The sequence below is a fragment of the Gadus morhua genome, chromosome 8, assembly GCF_902167405.1.
Source record: "Gadus morhua chromosome 8, gadMor3.0, whole genome shotgun sequence".
NCBI lineage: Eukaryota > Metazoa > Chordata > Actinopteri > Gadiformes > Gadidae > Gadus > Gadus morhua.
Window position 1 is genome coordinate 80,879 of NC_044055.1, and position 22,317 is coordinate 103,195.

Here is a 22,317-nt window from a genome sequence, read left to right on the forward strand (position 1 = left end):
CATTTTCTTTAGAAATGTTCAGCTAATATCTCATGAAACATTATTGAATAGCAGTTAGTGAAATTCATGAAACCACATCACCCTCACCATGAGGATAACCATGGGGTCTTCTTGAATCGAGGACACAAGACTGGTGGGTCGATTGCTGGCCGGGCACCAAGAACCTCATGCATCAAATCGTAATACTGCCACGTCGCCACAGTCACCTCCCCACTTTCCGTCCCCGACCCAGTTTTGGGAGTCCTCAAATCCTGAAAGAACAAACAGACACACACACACACACACACACACACACACACACACACACACACACACACACACACACACACACACACACACACACACACACACACACACACGCGCGCAAATACTCAATTACAACAAAAACAATGGTCTCGTTTGGTTGATACATTCATTAGGCAATTGGTAATTGTTTATTTCAAACTAGACACATACCTTGTACTTCTTTTTGAGGTTTTCCCACTTCTTAGAAGCCTGTTGCCTTGTAACTTTTCCCTCCATCCCCATTTCTTCCAGAAAAAGCCTACATCACAGCCAACGTACAGTATAACGACACAGACATTCAGTGGGCTATTGAGCTCAACACAGAAATACCAAAGTAGAAAACAGACGCAAGAATGAAAAGATTGAACAACGTAAGACTCACTCCCACTGTTTTCGGGCGATCATTTTTGACCTGAGAAACTCATTGTCCCTGGTCGACCTGAAATTAATGAGGCGTCTGGTCTCCTGTGGTGTCCCTGAGGTAAAAGTGGAAAGGAAATCTTCAGTTTGACAGGCGAGCGACGTAGCCTAGCTGGCAGCTTTACCGATATCAAAGCAGTGCGCTGGTATAATCAACCAAGGAATAGTAGTAGTAAGCAAATCCACTGCACACAAATTTTACTTGAAACCTTAACATGTCATGTCAAGGGTTATCGGATATCTATCTCAACAAATAGCGATAACGGAACACATTAGCATCGGCTTCTAGTGATTCAAAACAAACTTGACTAGTGAATCAAAACAAACTTGACTAGTGATTCAAAACTAACTTCACAATTAAAAACCGCTCGAAAATAGTTTTATTACACCTGTCTGCCGTAATTAAAGTGCTGAAAATACTTACATTTGTGCATTTCCTTTGTTTGAGCCATCGCTGCTGTTGATAATGATGCTGTTGATGATGATGGTGATTTCGCTTGGCCACTAGAGCGCGCCAAAATCTTGTATGTATAGTTCAACGGCTATTTACCGTTATGTCATGTTTTATCGAGCTCAGAGATCGCATTGTCCGTGTATGACTTCGAGCTGAATATACAGTCAACTTTACATCATGAGTCCGAATGATAACAACTAGTAAAAATGCATTTTCGGCCGGATTTTCCTCGAAGCCCTCCCTTTGAAGTGTGGTCCTTGGATAGCTTCGTTTCAAGCTACGTTTTCGCTTCGTTTCAAGGGCTACGTAGTCTTTTGTCTTCGCCCTACCCCTTAACCAAAATGAGAATTGGGACACCCTTACCCCTTCAAACCAAGGGGGAGGGGTAAGGGGGAGGTGTAAGGGGTAGAAATGGGACGCACCCTTAAGGTGGCGAAGTGTAAAAAAAATAAAAAGGGGTGGGGGGGTTTTGCTCCAGGACCTGCGGAGAGAGATGAAAAGGGTGGGAAGGGGGGTTTATGATAGGATGTGGGGACAGGGACAGAAGGGTGGGGAGGGGGGGGTGAGTTTATGATAGGGTTTGCGATATTGGGACAAAAGGATGGGGAGGGGGGGGGGGGGGTCTGACGACCGGATCTATAGAGACAGGGACAAAAGGATTGGGGTTATCAAAAGGAGTTTACGACCGGATCTGTAGAGACAAAGACAAAAGGGTTGGGGTTATCAAAGGTTTTTTTTTTTTATTTCTTTCTTTTTTTAGGGTATGGGAGAAAAAGTACAACAACTATTCGAGTTGTTCCAGTCCTATCGGACTGCGCAACCAGGCCACAAGATGGCACCGGCGCCGAGAGAGAGATCTGCTTTTGCCTAGGTCAGAGGTTATGCAGTCTTAACAAAAGACTGACCATTCATTCCCTACCGACTTGCAGGAGAGAGAGAGAGAGAGAGAGAGAGAGAGAGAGAGAGAGTGAGAGAGAGGGATATAGAGAGAGAGAGAGAGAGAGAGAGAGAGAGAGAGAGAGAGAGAGAGAGAGAGAGAGAGAGAGAGAGAGAGAGAGAGAGTCAAGGTGAGTGAGAGAGAGAGAGGGAGATGAGTGAGTGAGAGAGAGAGAGAGAGAGAGAGAGGGAGATGAGTGAGTGAGAGTGAGAGAGAGGGGGAGGGGGAGAGAGGGAGAGAGGAGAGGGGGAGAGGGGGAGAGGGGGAGAGAGGGAGAGGGGGAGGGAGAGAGAGGGAGAGGGGGAGGGAGAGAGAGAGGGGGATATAGAGAGAGAGGGAGAGAGAGAGGATGTAACACTTAAGTTGAGGCCCCCTGTTGCTCTCGAGCAATGGCGTTTGTTTCAGAAAAGGGGTCCGACTATAACGACTGTGAAGGTATGAACAAACCCTTTAAATCGTACACCACGTGGTACATCCAAAATGCTGTAGAAACGAACTAGTTTTGACCTAGGTAGCACCGGCCAAACGCACTGTATTGGATCTATGAGATTCCTGCAAGTTTGTCCCCACGGCGGGTTAGCGAGGCACTTGAAGCAGATGGGTTAATACTGCGTAAGTCTACCTCTACGGCTGCGTTCTATACTAATCAAAATTGCACATTAGATGTTACATGAACCGGGCTGTGAGGGATCAATTCAATTTGAACTCCTTGGCAAACGACGGCCAAGCCTCCGGTTTAATATGCAACTAAGCTAGATTAACGTTAAAAACTTGACCTTTCCTTCCCCCACCGTAAGAGGTTGGAAGTTTATGGTCGGTTATAAATATACCTTATGGTGGCCCGGCTGAACTTCGGAGCTTATCACCATATAACACAAAAACCACAGGTAATACGTTTCCCACGTGGTACAAACATTAGATCTAGGCGGGATTGGATACAGTCTATCTACAAACCCATATAAAACACACTCCTAGCCCTTTACTTCGTCAGCTCGTTATTTAATTTCAATCTGTTAGCGTATCCTAGGCCGTTTATCTAACCGGCTGTATGAATTTCAAATCAGGCCGAGACCACACGTCCTCTCAACCAGTCGAAGGCAGCACAAGCTATTCACCTAAATGTGACTATGTCTAACTATACAGAGTTCTAGTCTCGGTCCGGAACTTTCCAAGAACGTCACGGGTCACCAATTGCAGAGTTCTTCAGGGAAAGAGGGGTCGAATCCAAAGGAATAGCTTTAAAGAGACTTTATTTGTATAAAGTATTTTCGGTATGGTAAACTGATGCTCTGAACTAAAGAGAGATTGAAGATGTGTTCTAAGCACGTGCGAGTATTCTCCTAGCTCAGGGGTGTCAAACTGTGGCCCGCGGGCCAAATATGGCCCGCAGTGTAATTATATTTGGCCCGCGAGGCAATACCCAATGACTACTAGAGCTGGCCCGCCGGTATTTTTATTTATTTTTTTTCTTGCCCGCCGGTATTATACAGCGCATGTGCTGCTAATACTACAAATCCCAGAATGCTCTGCTCGTGCTTTGGCGCGAAACACCTACCTGGCGTGCCCTCTGTTGACAGTGACTGCTACTGGCACTGTGCTACTCATCCCAAAAATGGCGAAAAGAAAGGCAAAAAACAGGAGCTTTCTGGAGAAGTGGGAGACAGAATATCTGTTTACACACGTAAAAGACATACCTACATGTTTATGTGGAGCCAACGTGGCTATAACCAAAGAGTACAACATTAGAAGACACTATGAAACGAAACACCACGACAAGTTCAAGGACATGGACATGACTCAAAGGCACCAGAAAGTAGAGGAGATGAAAAGAAGTTTGGTTTCACAACAGACTATGTTCAAAAAAGTGATAGCACAAAGTGAGGCTGCTGTAAAGGCGAGTTTTTTTGTGGCAGCAGAGATCGCAAAATCAGGCCGGCCCTTCAATGAGGGTGAGTTCGTGAAAAAGTGCATGATGAAAGTTTGTGACATCGTGTGCCCAGAGAAAAGGCAAGCATTTTCAAATGTGAGCCTGAGCAGAAACACAGTAGCTGATCGCACATGTGATCTCGCCACCAATCTGTATGAACAGCTGATGGAAAAGGGAAAAGATTTCGTTGCATTCTCCCTGGCTGTGGATGAGAGCAGCGACACGTCTGACACTGCCCAGCTAGCAGTCTTCATCCGTGGAGTGGACTCAAATCTGTGTGTTACGGAGGAACTTTTGGGATTTAAAGCAATGCATGGCACAACCACGGGAAAGGACATATTTGAAGAGGTTTCCAAATGTGTCGCTGAAATGAAGCTGACTTGGGATAAACTCGCGGGATTAACGACAGACGGTGCGCCAGCGATGTGCGGTCAAAAGAGTGGACTGGTGGGCAGGGTACGGGAGAAGATGCGGGAGGAGAACTGTGTGGGTGAGCTTACTGTTTATCACTGCATTATACATCAAGAGGCACTGTGTGGCAAAGCCCTAAAGATGGAACATGTTGTGACCACAATAACACGAGTAGTTAACTTTATAAGAGCCAAAGGTCTAAATCACCGCCGGTTCAAGTCTCTTTTGGAGGAGTGTGGCTCGGAACACGCAGACGTGCCTTATCACACAGAGGTGAGATGGTTAAGCTGAGGAAAAGTACTGAACAGATGTTTCGAGCTCCATGAGGAAATATGTCAGTTTCTTGAAAACAAAGGGAAAGACACAGCAGAGCTCCGGGAGCAACAGTTTCTGTGTGAGCTGACTTTTCTGTGTGACATCACGAGCCATCTCGATGCGCTGAACCGGCAGCTTCAGGGGCGGGAGCGTATCATCACAGACATGTACGCTGCAGTGAGGGCTTTTAAAACAAAATTGTGCCTGTGGGAGAATCAGATGCTGCAAGGAAACCTGGGCCATTTCCCCTGCTGCCAAACAATTACAACGCAGATCTCTACCGCCGTGTTCCCATGTGCACAGTTTGCTCAAAAGCTCGGCGCACTGCGCGCCGAGTTTACCCGTCGATTTGCCGACTTTGATGTCCAGAAATGTAGGTTTGAACTGCTCAGCAATCCATTTACAGTTGACGTGGAAAACGTCCCTACCAACCTCCAAATGGAGCTGATTGAACTCCAGTGTAGTGCCACGCTGAAGTCGAAATATGATGCTGTGGGTCCTGCACAGTTTCCACAATTCATCCCAGACACAATGCCTCAGCTCCGCATCCAAGCTGCTCAGATGCTCTCCATGTTCGGCAACACTTAACTGTGTGAGCAACTGTTCTCCTCCATGAAGATGACCAAAATGTGTCACAGGAGTCGTCTGACAGACGAACACCTTTGCGCGATCTTGAGGATTTCCTCTTCTCAGAGCCTGAGCCCAGATATCGATGCACTTGCGTCTAAGAAGAGATGCCAGGTATCTGGTTTGAACACAGAGTAGATGTTCAGATCAGTGTGTACTGTGTAGCAAACTGAGCTACAATTAATTAAAGTTGTCTTTATGCACTTTTTTTTCTAGTCCAAGGTATGGGCTTGAGTCAATCGGTTTATTGTTATTTTATTTTATTTGAAATGTATTATTAGCCTGTGGAATATGACTGTTAAATGTACATTTAAATTAGGCTGCATATAAAGAAAGGCATACGATTTTTATGAAAATTTTATTGAAGAAATGAATGCCATTGATGTGGTTTTTCATTTGAAATTCGATTTTGCATGTGTGCAATATTAAGCAATATTAAGTTATATCCATGTTCCATATTCCATATAGTTCCATATTGTTCAAACTTGTTTAGGTAAATTTTTTCAATAAATATCAATGTTGGCCCGCGACTTTGTCAAATTTTTTAATTTTGGCCCACTCTATATTTGAGTTTGACACCCCTGTCCTAGCTGATCAAAGGCATAAACCCACCTATGTCTAATCGCTGCCGAGAGAGTTCTAACCCGCCTCCACGAGCTGGAGGCTTCTTATGGGCTCAGCGAGGACCGGAAGACTTGGAGAGGAACCGGTGTGACGTAATCCTCGGTTTTCCTCGCCTGGTCTGTGGTGCTGCCCTCTGTGGCTAAAGTATCTATTGCAGCCTTCAGTAATGTCCTGCTCCCCTTGTGGCTATGTGTAGTATTTACGGCTTATATGTTTGGTCCTACCCCCTATTGGTTAAGTGAGGGAAATACAGCTTGTGTTCCTAAAATACGTAACACTATCAAGCAGCACTTTAATTCAATGAGGCCTCCTCAATAAGGCTATCAAGCAGCACTTTAATTAGGCCCCCTCAATAAGGCTATCAAGCAACACTTTAATTAGGGCCCCTCAATAAGGCTATCAAGCAGCACTTTAATTAGGCCCCCTCAATAAGGCTATCAAGCAACACCTTAATTAGGGCCCCTCAATAAGGCTATCAAGCAGCACTTTAATTAGGCCCCCTCAATAAGGCTATCAAGCAGCACTTTAATTAGCCCCCCTCAATAAGGCTATCAAGCAGCACTTTAATTAGGGCCCCTCAATAAGGCTATCAAGCAGCACTTTAATTAGGCCCCCTCAATAAGTTTATCAAGCAGCACTTTAATTAGGCCCCCTCAATAAGGCTATCAAGCAGCACTTTAATTAGGCCCCCTCAATAAGGCTATCAAGCAGCACTTTAATTAGGCCCCCTCAATAAGGCTATCAAGCAGCACTTTAATTAGGCCCCCTCAATAAGGCTATCAAACAGCACTTTAATTAGGCCCCCTCAATAAGGCTATCAAGCAGCACTTTAATTAGGCCCCCTCAATAAGGCTATCAAGCAGCACTTTAATTAGGCCCCCTCAATAAGGCTATCAAGCAGCACTTTAATTTGGCCCCCTCAATAAGGCTATCAAGCAGCACTTTAATGAGGCCCCTCAATAAGGCTATCAAGCAGCACTTTAATTAGGCCCCCTCAATAAGGCTATCAAGCAGCACTTTAATTCAATGAGGCCTCCTCAATAAGGCTATCAAGCAGCACTTTAATTAGGCCCCCTCAATAAGGCTATCAAGCAGCACTTTAATTAGGGCCCCTCAATAAGGCTATCAAGCAGCACTTTAATTAGGCCCCCTCAATAAGGCTATCAAGCAGCACTTTAATTAGGGCCCCTCAATAAGGCTATCAAGCAGCACTTTAATTAGGGCCCCTCAATAAGGCTATCAAGCAGCACTTTAATTAGGCCCCCTCAATAAGGCTATCAAGCAGCACTTTAATTAGGCCCCCTCAATAAGGCTATCAAGCAGCACTTTAATTAGGCCCCCTCAATAAGCTTATCAAGCAGCACTTTAATTAGGGCCCCTCAATAAGGCTATCAAGCAGCACTTTAATTAGGCCCCCTCAATAAGGCTATCAAGCAGCACTTTAATTAGGCCCCCTCAATAAGGCTATCAAGCAGCACTTTAATTAGGCCCCCTCAATAAGGCTATCAAGCAGCACTTTAATTAGGCCCCCTCAATAAGGCTATCAAGCAGCACTTTAATTAGGCCCCCTCAATAAGGCTATCAAGCAGCACTTTAATTAGGCCCCCTCAATAAGGCTATCAAGCAGCACTTTAATTAGGCCCCCTCAATAAGGCTATCAAGCAGCACTTTAATTAGGCCCCCTCAATAAGGCTATCAAGCAGCACTTTAATTCAATGAGGTGGATCTGGAACCTGTCTCTCTTTGGCCTTGAGACCAGTGGATCTCCCTCCCCCTCCCATAACCTTAACCTCTCCCTCCCCCTCTCCTAACCATAACCTCTCCCTCCCCCTCCCCTAACTATAACCTCCCCCTTCCCCTCTCCTAACTATAACCTCCCCCTTCCCCTCTACTAACCATAACCTCTCCCTCCCCCTCTCCTAACCATAACCTCTCCCTTCCCCTCTCCTAACTATAACCTCTCCCTCCCCCTCTCCTAACCATAACCTCTCCCTCCCCCTCCCCTAACTATAACCCAGTGATGTTGATAGGTTTTCAATGTAGTGAGTCCCCGGAACCCACAGGTGGCGAGTTGGGTGGGTCCCTGACAAATTCAATGGGTCCCGAGTCGACTCCCCAGTTTAAAAAATGTGTTTCTTTTTTATTATTATTCTATTTCTTAAATTAAATTAATAGTGTTAAACTCCTTGATGGTGGTATGATATGGTTAGAGCTGGAGTACTCAACCGTTCATGTTTAACACTAGAAACGCCGGGCCATTTTTACTTACTCCTAGCGCCGCAAGAGGGGTCAAATGACCCCCAAGTCCTTTTAATGAGAGGCTGTGCATTTGCACATAATGATCACTAGGTGGCGCCAATGAGCTATTACCGCGCGAGCGCCACATTTGTGTGTGTGTGTGTGTGTGTGTCACAAGCCTAGTCCTCACGATTTTGTCATAAATGTACATATATTCAATCAGAAGGATTGCAAAAAAATCCTGTTTGATTTGCTCATTCGACACGAATGAGCACAGCATCGAGCAGTGGAAACGTGGGTTTATTTACTATGAAGTTCGTATTCTTAATTGTTGAAATGAAATCAGCGGTGACGAGCTAGTTGTTTTGGTAGCGGCTAAATTAGCATGTCGCGATACTTTGTACAGGGGATCACGTCTGCGCCAAGTAGATGCGCAGAGGATTGAAACAGGGCTTGTCCGATCTGCTCACAAGAAGGTTTCTTTGGCCAGTTACTGTGATTAAACACGAGTTGTTTAATGTTCACTATGTATCGTTTTTCATGGGGAAAATGAGATGCGTCCCCGGGACGCATGGATAGTGAGTTTAGTGCGTCCTTTCAGATTTTAATGCGTCAGGGACGCAGGACGCGTACCTAGCAACATCACTGATAACCTCCCCCTTCCCCTCTCCTAACTATAACCTCCCCCTTCCCCTCTACTAACCATAACCTCTCCCTCCCCCTCCCCTAACTATAACCTCTCCCTTCCCCTCTCCTAACCATAACCTCTCCCTCCCCCTCCCCTAACTATAACCTCTCCCTTCCCCTCTCCTAACTATAACCTCCCCCTTCCCCTCTACTAACCATAACCTCTCCCTCCCCCTCCCCTAACTATAACCTCTCCCTTCCTCACTGAGGATGTTTTTTTGTCCTTATCATCTATGTTTTATTTACTTTTGCATAAAATATCACATATTTCTTTTGATTATATTTTTTTGGGTTTGAAGGTTGCAAAGGTTACAGGTCCATCTTTTTCTTTAGTTGCTACTCCACCCTGACCCTAACCCTCACTTTGACCCTCACCCTCACTCTGACCCTAACCCTAGCCCTAACCCCTAACCCTAACCCCAACCCTAACCCCTTTGTCCCTAACCTTAACCCGTGTCTATAGCCCTGATCCCTAAACCATGGAAATCGTACATTTAAAGAAAAGGTTCTTGATGGGTTATGGGACATGACCCGAGAGTTTATCGACCTCGGGTGGGCCTCCCTCGGGTGAGGGTGTCTCCTGATAATGGCAGAAACACTCGATGATCCCGGGGTCCACGACTGATGACGTGCCCTGCAATCTTTCAAGAGATTTTTCAGCAAACATAAACAGGTTCAAACATATAAAAAAACTTTTCTATCTAAAAATCCCAACCAGAATACGAAAAGACTTTCTACCTGAAAATCCCGATTAGAATACGAAGATCACTTCCAATCTTTTCCTAGTTTTTGGGTCAAAATGCATGTGGACATTAACACCAAGAGTAACAAGCGCCGGCCCGTGCCTTGCCTTAGATCTCTATCTTAACTGCGAAGTCGGCGGACGATGTGGGGAGATCTTTGGGATACTGAATTACACCTAACCTGTAGAATGTTGGTGTATTTTAGTGTCTCTCTGTTGTTCACATTTCTAGTCTAGGAACAGGCAAGGGCCTCTCATACTGATACAAGGTGTTCTGCCATTGTTATGCCTCAACAAGGTTGAACCGACCGGGTCCTCCGGGACATAGCCAGGGCCAAATACCTTATCAAGGCTGAGAGTGCGTCTGTTCACGTGTTATTCATCTATCCCCTTTTTGTATAATACTCGCCCCAACCCTTTGGTTCGACGAGTAGAGGGTTTCGACAGCCAAGGAACAAGTCATCGACCACCGGGTCCACTATAGATTATTCAACCTAAGTCTGTATCTCGCTGTACATCCTGGAATAAACCATCTATTCAACCCTCTAATCCAACCTGTCAAGCTGCTTTGATTTCGACTTCAAGAATTACTACTACGACTGAAAATACACAACGCAGAGTCTGTCCGAACAATTTAGAAATAAGCTGAAATCTAACATTTGGTGCCGTGACACCGTCTTGAAGAGAGAGGAGTGAGAAGACGATTGCCTCTGAAGATTGCCCTGTGACCGAGAAGAGCGCGCGCCCTGCCTGGGAAGACGTCTGATCAACGCCTGCCCTGCTGAGGGACCCGCATCCACAACGCGGCTGAACCAGCGCATCTCTATGCACCACATGGGAATCAACGGTGACTGAATCTCATTCCACACTCTCGACCAAGAGAAAAGAACAAGAAAGTAATCTTAAAATAATCTACACACACATAACTGTGATTATTATTATTTGTTTTACTATTAGGCTGCACTACATTTGCTGAGTAATGAAGTTGTGTCATTAAGAGCTTGACGAAGTGAGGACCTGTATTAGTGATTAAGAGTTTGTGTAATAATCACTGAATATACGCCATATGAAACTATTGATTGTTTGTTGAATAAGGCCTTTGGTCTGGGTTTGAGTCCTAGAATATTGTTTGTTGAATAAGGCCTTTGGTCTGGGTTTGAGTCCTAGAATATTGTTTGTTGAATAAGGCCTTTGGTCTGGGTTTGAGTCCTAGAATATTGTTTGTTGAATAAGGCCTTTGAGCTGGGATTGAGTCCTAGAATATTGTAATAGCATGTCATTCAAGTGATTTGTTCATCTTTGCTAGTTTGTCAATGTTGATACGTGTCCTGAATATAACTTAAGACGTCTGGTTTGCTCAGGGCTTTTGTTTTACGACTTGTTGGACAAGGAGTGAAACCGTATTTGTATTGAATTCACTGGTGAGGTTACATGAATCGCTAGAGTTTTTGTTTGTGCTATGTTGTTTTGATCCCCGCCGAGGAATCAGATATTGTTTTGATCCCCGCCGAGGAATCACATACATTGTTCTTAATCGAAGAAGGGAAAAGTGTGCCATCATCTGTTGTTGGCATACCGAGCTCCGTGGGAGGCGTCTATTTGTTTCTTTCTAAGCAGCGATTGGTCGCTAGTTTTAGTTACTTTACAGATAGAAAAAGATAGAAAAAATGCCGAAAGGTAAAGGCAGGAAGAAGGCAGAGGAGGAGGAAAAGGATAGCAATCTGAACCAAAGGAACAAGATGTTTTTGAAGTGGAGGTTAGAGAGATTGATCTTTATTCAGTTAGCGAGACTCTGTAACAAAAAGAGAGATGAATTGGAAAAGACAACTGCTCTGAAAAAAATTAGAGAGCAAATCAAACTGCTTGCCGACGAAATTCGTTTGTTCAAGGATGAAGCGACTCGGAACAAAGAGCAGAGGAAGTTCACAGACCTACACACGACGCTAGTCGGAGAAGGACTGATAGCGGCCCGCCCCCTCGACTCAGGGCCCCCAAGGGGGGGTGACCAAGGAAAAGGAGGAGGAACCTTGGGAGTCTATGGTCGCATGTACCCCAAACTGCCATTGTGTGGCCCAGATGGGGAATACATCTTCCCTGGTGGTTTACAGGAGTCGAGACACAGTGATCCGGTCATCTGCAGTACCCCCCACGTGCCACGGAAGGGAAATCCATCTGCCCCACCTGACTATGCTAATCATGATGCGATCCAGATCCCACAACAACCCCCCGAGGTGAGGCCTGGAACAGTGACTAAGAATGAATCACGCATTGGAGGATTTGATGACAACAAACAACCACACTGCAGTGTGATGGGAGGCGCAGCAACACCACACATGATGACCAAAGATGAGAAAGACGAAATAGTTAACCTCAGGCCCTTGAAGAAGATGGAAAGCGCGGAGGGACGCACAATCCTTTATGAACCCTCCAGCCCGAAGGACATCGAAAGATGGAGTACGGAAATCGACCACCCGAGGAGAGCAGGCCTACAGCCATGGATGAAACTGAAACAACTGATGCTTCTGTACGAACTCCACCCCTACGATGGGCTTGCCATATTGTTCAAACACCTGAGCAGCACTGAGCGCACCCAGATTCGATACGAGGTGGAAGATGCCCTTGGAGAAGACGGAATGAGACCAGAGAAGGGATGGGAGGCCATAAAGGCGTGGATCCAAAAGCACTCCAAGGCACAAGTCAACTGGACAACAATCACTCGTTGTATGCAGAAGGAAGACGAGGGTCTGGACCAGTTCAACGAGCACTTCTTCGAATGTTATTTGCTGTACTCAGGCCAAACTGAATATGATATGGACAACATCGACCAGTCACAGGACTTGCCTTTGAAGACCATGTATATCCAGCAGGTACTGCCGGAGATCCGAAGGGGAGTGAAGACAAGGCTTCCGGCTGGGACAACCAAAGCAGCACAATGGCAGCGATCAAGGAGTTCGGAGAAAAGGTGGATCGAGATGAAGAAGTCAGGATTCGATTCCTGGCTGACGAGAAGAAGGAAATGGCCAGGGAACGAGAAAGATTCCCCCAGTCCAACAGGGACAGAGGACGATTCCCCCAGTCCAAAAGGGACAGAGGACGATTCCCCCAGCCAGTCAGACAGAAAGAACCTCGACCATGCCACAACTGTGGACAAATTGGGCACTGGATAAGAGAATGTAAAGCCCCTCGAAAGATGTACCGTGACCGCTCCAACGAGAGAGTAGGGGAAGAAAACCGCTCAGACAAAATGAGGGAACGATTGAAGAAGTTACAGGCGAAGAGTGTTGAAGAACTCAGCCGCCTGTGCGATTCAGTGTTGGAAACCAACAATAACACCAACTTGGAATGACACCCGTTAGATTTGGCACGCAAACTAACTGATACGGGGTGAAGAGTAGGGAGTGTTTGAGTGTTTGTTATTTTCATTCCTTTATTTTCACAAGAGGTTAGTCTTCGAAAGATGCTAGGACTTTTGTCACTGCCTATCTAAGTTCATGTTGGTTCCTTCTTGACACAACTGCTCAGCTTTAGAACATTTTGTTTGTTTTGTTTTATTTTTGAACAAAGGTTCAATCATTCATTCATTCACACAAGGTTTATTGAGAACTATGATGACTGATTACTGATTACTGATATAACAATTTTTCGAGTCAAGCGATTTATTTTTGTATGATCATTTTTCATTGTTTATCGAATCATTTTGATTATTATTAATGTTGGAGGCTGTGACAATGCCTCCCCCATGACTGATACTGCACCTTTTCTTTGTTTCATGTTTCATTGTACCTGGGAGATCCAGGAGACACGGACACTTGTTGAGTCCTTGGGAGGAGTCCTTGAACTGAACTGTGTCTGTGTTTGTCCTGACGCCCTACTACGAACTTTCATCCTCATCCCCCATCACACCTGCGGTGGCCATCAACTGGAAAATAACTCTGTTGCAACTGCTACTCAAAACCAACTGTCATGCAGTATTGTCTGTGATGTTGTGCCAAGCAGAGGGAGGTGTCTCGACAGTTGACTTTCTTGATTCTTTAAAAATGTTTTAATCATGAGTAACCTAATGAGTTTGTTATTTTCTTTATTATAGTGGCCTACACCTGGTTTACTTGTGTATGATTTGAATTTACTTGTCCTATTGCCTTTTATGCTTTCTTTCATTGATTTAGTTAATTATTAATGGGTCACCAGAAAATACACTGAATTCTCTTTTTGTTGGTGATCTTTAAACTATGTTTAGTATGATCAAGAGGGAGGAATGTAGAATGTTGGTGTATTTTAGTGTCTCTCTGTTGTTCACATTTCTAGTCTAGGAACAGGCCAGGGCCTCTCATACTGATACAAGGTGTTATCCTTAACATTCTGCCATTGTTATGTCTCAACAAGGTTGAACCGACCTGGTCCTCCGGGACATAGCCAGGGCCAAATACCTTATCAAGGCTGAGAGTGCGTCTGTTCACGTGTTATTCATGTATCCCCTTTTTGTATAATACTCGCCCCAACCCTTTGGTTCGACGAGTAGAGGGTTTCGACAGCCGAGGAACAAGTCATCGACCACCAGGTCCACTATAGATTATTCAACCTAAGTCTGTATCTCGCTGTACATCCTGGAATAAACCATCTATTCAACCCTCTAATCCAACCTGTCAAGCTGCTTTGATTTCGACTTCAAGAATTACTACTACGACTGAAAATACACAACGCAGAGTCTGTCCGAACAGTTTAGAAATAAGCTGAAATCTAACACATTGTTATGTCTCAACAAGGTTGAACAGTCATCGAAATGAGAGAGAGTGGCTGATAATGGCAGAAACACTCGATGATCCCGGGGTCCACGACTGATGACGTGCCCTGCAATCTTTCAAGAGATTTTTCAGCAAACATAAACAGGTTCAAACATATAAAAAAACTTTTCTATCTAAAAATCCCAACCAGAATACGAAAAGACTTTCTACCTGAAAATCCCGATTAGAATACGAAGATCACTTCCAATCTTTTCCTAGTTTTTGGGTCAAAATGCATGTGGACATTAACACCAAGAGTAACAAGCGCCGGCCCGTGCCTTGCCTTAGATCTCTATCTTAACTGCGAAGTCGGCGGACGATGTGGGGAGATCTTTGGGATACTGAATTACACCTAACCCTAACCCTAACCAGGATTTGGCTGTGCAAAGCCGCTACGGCCTTCAGCGTATGTGATGCCCAACTCCACACCTCGTGGAGGGGAAGGTCGCACGGACTCGGGCATGGCACTGTCGGAAAGCCGCTCCTGCCTTTTGGGGGGCCACGTCTGCCTCCCATATCTCTGGCACCTTCCTGTCAAAAGATATTCACCGGAAATGGCCTGCACCGGGGTGCACTTCGGTTAAAACCCCCTATCCTTACCCTACCCCGGGCCCTAACCCTTTAAAAAAACGGCAGTGTTATGAAACTAAAAACGCAATAACCCTAATTCGCCACTAGACGGCGGTGGCAGTATTAAAAAAATAAAAAGCAATAACCTGATGGCGGCAAAATAATCATAATAATAAAAATAATACTAAAAACTGTCTGGCCAATGGAGTGGGACGTCAGACGTTGTGACTTGATGTATTGATGGGTTACCTATGACCATGTGGGGCGGAAGTGGCTTGATGTATTGATGGGTTACCTATGACCATGTGGGGCGGAAGTGACTTGATGTATTGATGGGTTACCTATGACCATGTGGGGCGGAAGTGGCAAACAATTTTTCAACCGCGTTAATGCGATAGGGACATCTATGTTTATTATTGACTAAGAAGGAACAAATAAATAGACCTATAATTTACGACGAGCGTTGTCCGGTTGTATCCGCTCCCAGAAGTGGCCGCTGGAAAGCTGCCACTAGAAACCCTGTTCCTGATTAATTGACCGCCAGAGGAATATATCACATATTATACAACGGGGGACCTAAATCCAGCGATCTGATTGGTTCCCAACGGTTGTATAATGAGCGTATACATAACTGCTATGACGCCCGATCATTTTGTGAAAGTTTGCATATCACTCCGCGCCTGGAAGTAGAAACAGGTACAAAGTAAAACATATGTTGGATGATGGAGAGCGTGTAAATGTTGTTACTCCGGGAGTGAGCAAGGCGCTCGAGAGACTAACGAAAGCTTAGGCACACGGCGAGTGAACTGCTCCATAGGATAAATTGCCGGCGAACCGCTCTATCGGAGCCTTCTCACGGAGGGACGCTAAAGTGTGTTGCATAGCGACCGTCGATGAATAGCGGCAGCCAGGAGGGACTACTTTTTTGTATTCTTTAATTAAACGGCTATTTTGACTTTCTTGGTTTCTTTTTAAATGTAGTGTGTCTATGACTTTCGTTTCGCCATAACAGTAACCGTTGTATAAAAGCAATAGATCACTTCAGTCAGTGGCATGTGCTCATTATACCACTGTGAAGGGGGACGCCGGCCCTCCGCTGTGCGTCGGGGCCGGACAACGCCCCTTAACAGTGGTATAATGAGCACATACCACAGCCTGGCGTGATCTATTGCTTAACTATTATACCTACTGCGTAATGAATAAGGGCAATTTTTTATTCGCCATTCCATATTTTTTCATCCCATATAAACAAACTCAATATAGTGTGCTCTATCGATTTATAAACAGTGTATATGAACAATTTCCAAAATGTGTCCGTTCGACCGACCGTCCAGACGGAGCTGGCGAATCCGGTGCCCGAAACCACACATTTCTGAAACCACCCTCGGAGGTGGTTTCAAATCTATCCGTACCTATGCGCAGGCCCGCCGACAGGGGGGGACAAACGGGTACGTTGTCCCGGGCCCTGGACTGGCCCTGGAATGGGGGGGGGCCCATAACTGGACCCCCATGAAGTTGGGATTAATTATTGTATGTATACTTCAAAATGTGTTGATTTAGAGAAGAAAACTGCTTTATTTGCAATCAATTAATGACTCCTAGATTGTTTGCCTTCATTGCCCTTAAAAAAACGGCCAATAACCCCCTATCACCCCTATGCCAAAATGGTTTGGTCTTTGGAGAAGAAAAAAGACGACATCATTCCATTAGTGGTCAGTGCGCGAGTTGATTCAACATGCACAAGTCAGGAGCCCTGAAAAAAAAAGAAAGGCGAAAAAGAGAGGAAGAAGCCGAAAGTCTGAGGGGATCTCTTTAGAAATATTTATAAATATTTCAGAAAAGACTCGGGTGATGCTGCAGCCGGTACCAGTAAAGGCAGCTGTGCAGCACAGCCAGGTAAGACACGGCCAACTTTTTCCAGCCCCGTCGTCAAGTAACACAGGCACAGACGGCGTGTCAAACATATTAGCGCAGCACCACATGAGCAAGTCACACGGAGATCAATATCAGACAGACAGGGGGCATTGAATAATTTGATAACCACAACGGCTTTATTACACTGTGTTTCATACGCCTATATCTAATTGAATCTTAGAATATGCACATTACCCCGCAAATAGGCCCATGTCCAAATCAAATGTTTCAGGCAGGCACGCGCTGCGCACTCCAATCAGGCTGAATTGATTTGAGAATCATTCCCAGTCAGCTGAATTACAGCCAGTGTAACGCGGCTCATGGTTTAAAATAAGCCAGTTGCATGGCAACATGTGAAATTGCCATTTAGATAGAGTTGGATGTAACGAATGGGTTATAAACGTGACGTTTTGGCGTAGCCTGTAACTTAGTTTCTGATTGCCGTTAACTTGAAACTCGCCAGATGAATGGGCTCCGCCTTGTTCCCCAAACATTCTCTGGAAGTTCAGCGGACATAAACGCGGGTCTGGCGATAAATAAAAGTACCCTTGACATGATTCCCCTTGGTCAAGTGAAAAATGGTTGATGAAATGTGCAGTTAATGAGCTCTAAGTGAATACAATAGCGTGAGTTTTATTGTGGTATGATTCTGAAAGCCATAACTTCACTCAGTCCATATCCATAGCCTATCCAATTAAAGTTGTAAATAATCCTTTTGGTTTATCCGTAATAAATGGGCTTGTCATCCCGACGTCATGTGTTTGGGAGCTGCACAAGGGAATTCTGTGGTTGTGTTTCGGCGTTTGACAATTTTGGGAACAAAAAAAAACAACTTAGATTTTTAAACTTTTGTAGTCTTTGGGATAGAGTTAGCCAAGTTGATCAGTCTATTCTTTTCTGTGTTAAATCGTCAAATTAAGGGGTTTTCAATTTGTTCTTTTTGAAATGGTTCATTTTGACCCCTGTTAATTTAGATATAGCCCTTTTTATCGAAATATGTTCACCTTTATAGGAAAGGCTAGAGAGGATGAGAGAGAAGAAGAACAGGCTACCAAACAGGATGAGAGAGAGGAAGAACAGGCTACCAAAGAGGATGAGAGAGAGGAAGAACAGGCTACCAGTGAGAGAGAAGGGGAGGAGAGTGAAGGGAGAGAGAGAGAAAGACAGTTATTCAGGAGGAGTGGATCCATCCCCCAGAGTAGAGGAAGAGTCAGAGTTTTTTTTTTGGGGGGGGGGGGGGCCCATTGAGAGAATTTTGTCCCGGGCCCAGCCAAACCTGTCAGCGGCCCTGCCTATGCGGTTTCGTGTTACGCCCCGTGCCCACTACCTCCGTCAGTTGACCGTTGCCCATTGACTTTGAATGGGGACGGACGCGCAATGCATTGTGGATCCGTCCGTTCAGTTGGAGCGTTCGCCACCGTCAGAAAGTTGAAAAATGTTCAACCTTTTCGGCAGTACGGTTCCGTCATCCAATCAGATCGCGCATGCAAATTTAAGCACTGTGACGCGACTCGGGCTCTGACGATACTGGAAAGCGGGAAAGCGGGTAATCTTGCATCGCAACAAGCAGGAAGAAGCGGGAAGAACCCGGCGAAGCGATTTGATTGGCCGACGGATGCCTATGCAAAGACTACTCCCCCATCCGTCAGCCACGCCTTCCCACGGAGGCAGATACTGTTTCATCATATATTACATTCTGTGTCGACTCAGTCATCCCAACCAGGATCTCTGTCCATTACCCAAATAATAAACCATGGGTTACTAAAGAACTTAAATCAGTGATAAATAAGAAAAAGAGGACATTTTACACTGGGGACCCTTGGGAGAAAAAAGCTGTCTCCAAGGAAGTGAAAAAAGAGATTAGGAAGGCCAAAATGAAATATAGAGAGAAGGTTGAAGAACGGTATAGTGGGGGGGATCTCAGAGCTGCATGGAGGGGAATTAAGTCAATGGCATCCATAAATCAGTGTTCTAGTGAATCCAGGCAGCCAATAACTGTTAAAGGTATTGATGTCCCTGATTTGTCAAATGCTTTTAATATGTTTTACTCACGTTTTGAATCATCTGATTTCTCTGAGAACATTTCTATGTGGAGGGACTCTCTTGTCCCTCACAATGACATTGTGATAGCCCAGGAAGTAGTAACAACTCTGTTTAAGAGAGTTAATATTATGAAAGCTGCAGGCCCTGATGCTGTTTGCGGACGCACACTGCGTTACTGTGCTGACCAGCTCAGTGTGGTATTCACTCCACTCTTTAATATGTGTGCTAAGAAAGGCCAGATACCTCAGATATGGAAGAGGTCCACTATAATACCACTAGCGAAATCAAAAAATCCCCAAGAGCTAAAAGACTTCAGACCAGTAGCACTTACATCCTTAGTAATGAAGATTTTTGAGAAAATTATTAAGGATGAAATCATGTCCCTGGTCAGTGGTAAACTTGACCCATTGCAGTTTGCTTATCAAACTGGGAAAGGTGTAGATGATGCAAAACTCTTCCTTTTAGACACAATGTATAAACATTTAGAAAAGCCTGGATCTCATGCTAGATTGTTATTTGCAGACTTTTCTTCTGCTTTCAATAAGATGCAGCCACATATTTTAATTGAGAGACTAGCTGCTGAGTTTGAGTTACCCCATCAGATACTGTTGTTGCTTTTAAACTTCTTAACAGACAGAACTCAGAGGGTCTCTGTGAATGGACACTTGTCCCAGGCCATTACCTCAAACACTGGTTCACCTCAAGGGTGCGTACTCTCACCCCTGTTGTTCATTTTGTACACAGATAGCTGTAGGTCCTCTCAACAGGGAAGTTATCTAGCTAAATTCTCGGACGACACTGCGTTGCTGTCCCTTTTCCAAGGTCCACATTGCAGCCATGGCCTTGCTTTGACATTGTTTGTTAATTGGTGTGATAACAACTTCTTAGATCTAAATATAGAAAAAACAAAGGAGCTAGTCATAGATTTTAGGAAAGTGAAGGGAGCGCTCAAACCAAGTATCATCCATGGGGAGGAAGTCCAACTTGTGGACACCTACAAATATCTAGGCACAGTATTTGATAACCATCTTAAATTCCATACAAATACAGAGGTAATTGTTAAAAAGGGACAACAAAGAGTTCACCTGTTGAGAATGCTGAACTCTTTCAGTGTCTCTAAAGTTATTTTGAGAATTTTTTACCAATCTTTCATTGAGAGTCTTTTAACTTTTTCCTTTACATGCTGGACTAACAGTCTGTCAGTTAAAGACATGAATAGTTTAAATAAAATTGTGAAGATCTGCTCTAAGATCACTGGCATCCAGCTCAAGAGCATAAGTTCATTGTGGAACAAACAAGCAGTCCAGAAAGCCAAATGCATTATCAGTCAGCCTGACCATGTCCTCAGTAAAGAATTTAAACTAATGCCTTCAGGGCGGCGCTACTGTTCAATCAGGACAAGAACAATGAGGTATTCCCACTCTTTTATCCCTGCAACCATCAGGTTACTAAATGATGACAAAAGTAAGGAGTAGGTGGAGAGCACACCAGTGTTGCTGGGTGTTTCCGGGGGCAGGGTGGTTGTTACTGACGGGCTGAAATGAATTGTGAGTTAAATGTGTGTGTTGGATTGCCTTTGATATATGTTTTTGTCTACCTCCTATTGCTATTTATTGTATTTATTAAGTAATCTATTATGTGAGACTGGAAACTGTGAACGAAATTGCCCATTTTGGGATAAATAAAGTTTTCTAATCTAATCTAATCTAATCCACGTCCGTTGACTGACGGTGCAGTGGGCACGAGGCGTTACGCCCCGTGCCCACTACCTCCGTCAGTTGACCGTTGCCCATTGACTTTGAATGGGGACGGACGCGCAATGCATTGTGGATCCGTCCGTTCAGTTGGAGCGATGGCCACCGTCAGAAAGTTGAAAAATGTTCAACTTTTTCAGCAGCGACGGTTCCGTCATCCAATCAGATCGCGTATGCAAATGTAAGCACTGTGACGCGACTCGGGCTCTGACGATACTGGAAAGCGGGAAAGCGGGTCATCTTGCCTCGCAACAAGCAGGAAGAAGCGGGAAGAACCCGCGAACCGATTTGATTGGCTGACGGATGCATCTGCAAAGACTACTCCCCCATCCGTCAGCCACGCCTTCCCACGTCCGTTGACTGACGGTGCAGTGGGCACGAGGCAGATTCGTGTGGACGTCTGAAACGCTTGATGGCAGTGGCTCCCCACCAGCTGGGAGACGTCAGAGTTGCGTTGAATTTTTTATTTATTATTTTATTTGTATTATTTTATATACAGTTCTTATTTATTTTGAATGTCAAGTTGTGGTTTTTAGATTACATTAGAATTCTAATTGATTTACTGACTTGTTTTTACACTAGATGGCGCCATTGGACTTTTATACCTGACCGGCAGTTTGATAAAAGACACAAGTAAACGCATATTATACAACCACATAGAAATACCATACTGAGCAAGGTGTTTCAAAGTTGACATTGAAGACAAAAATAACTAATAAAAAATTAAATACTTTACTCAGTCGGAATAAGCATGAGGATAATTGTAATTGTTGTTCGAATATGAGGTCAAACAGTTAAATCAAACATGTTGTCTGTACTCACCCAATGCAGTTATTCACGGATGTAGTCCTTCCATAGAAATATCAAATCGAGTCATGCAGGCTTTTGATAGTTTGGTAAAAAGTTATTGTAGTTAGATAAATGCGTCTGCTAAATAGCCTAAATGTAAATGTAAACTTCAGTCTGTCAAAGTGACATCATATAATGTATATAATGATAATTTATGTCTGCTAATAACTGAGCAGCACAATTCACAAGTGGATAAATGGATAACATGCATCGAGGCTGCATTTCTTGCTTTACTTCAATAAATTTAAAACAATTAAGAATTAGACATTTATACAAACAGTTAGTTTGTAACAATGCTAGTATACAAGCATTATTTTAGAGATTTTATATTCTCAACTCTTTTCGTTCAGCATTTTTCTCCATTGGAATAAACCTTGCATCATTATAATACACTCGCCGACGGCGGTGCCGGCCCGACAGGGCAGTGCGCGCCTCGGGAGAAGGGGTCCTTCTGAAGGACCCTCGACCATCGCCTCGGTTCTGAGTGGGGATCGAACTGGTCACCTTGGGGGAAGGTCGCACGGACTCGGGCAAACATGAAGGTTTTTTTCCTCAGCTGGTGTTTGTGGGTGTGGGTGTGGGTGTTAGTGAGGGTGGGTGTGGGTGAGGGTATGGGTGTGGGTGTGTGGGTGGGTGTGGGTGTTGGTGAGGGTGGGTGTGGGTGAGGGTATGGGTGTGTAAATGTTGGTTTACATAAAGACACGCAAGAGCTAGAGATTCCGAACCTCCGAGCTGTTTT

At 44.6% G+C, this 22,317-nt stretch overlaps 1 long non-coding RNA gene across 1 annotated transcript; it reads right to left on the reverse strand.

The window, feature by feature from the left end:
- Positions 1–143: 143 nt before the first annotated feature.
- LOC115549010 (uncharacterized) lies at positions 144–1,479 on the reverse strand. Its single transcript, XR_003977681.1, has 4 exons — positions 1,130–1,479; positions 668–761; positions 457–544; positions 144–251 (listed from the first exon to the last, which is right to left on the reverse strand). It is a non-coding gene; the product is annotated as an uncharacterized LOC115549010 (long non-coding RNA).
- Between the last annotated feature and the right edge of the window lie 20,838 nt (positions 1,480–22,317).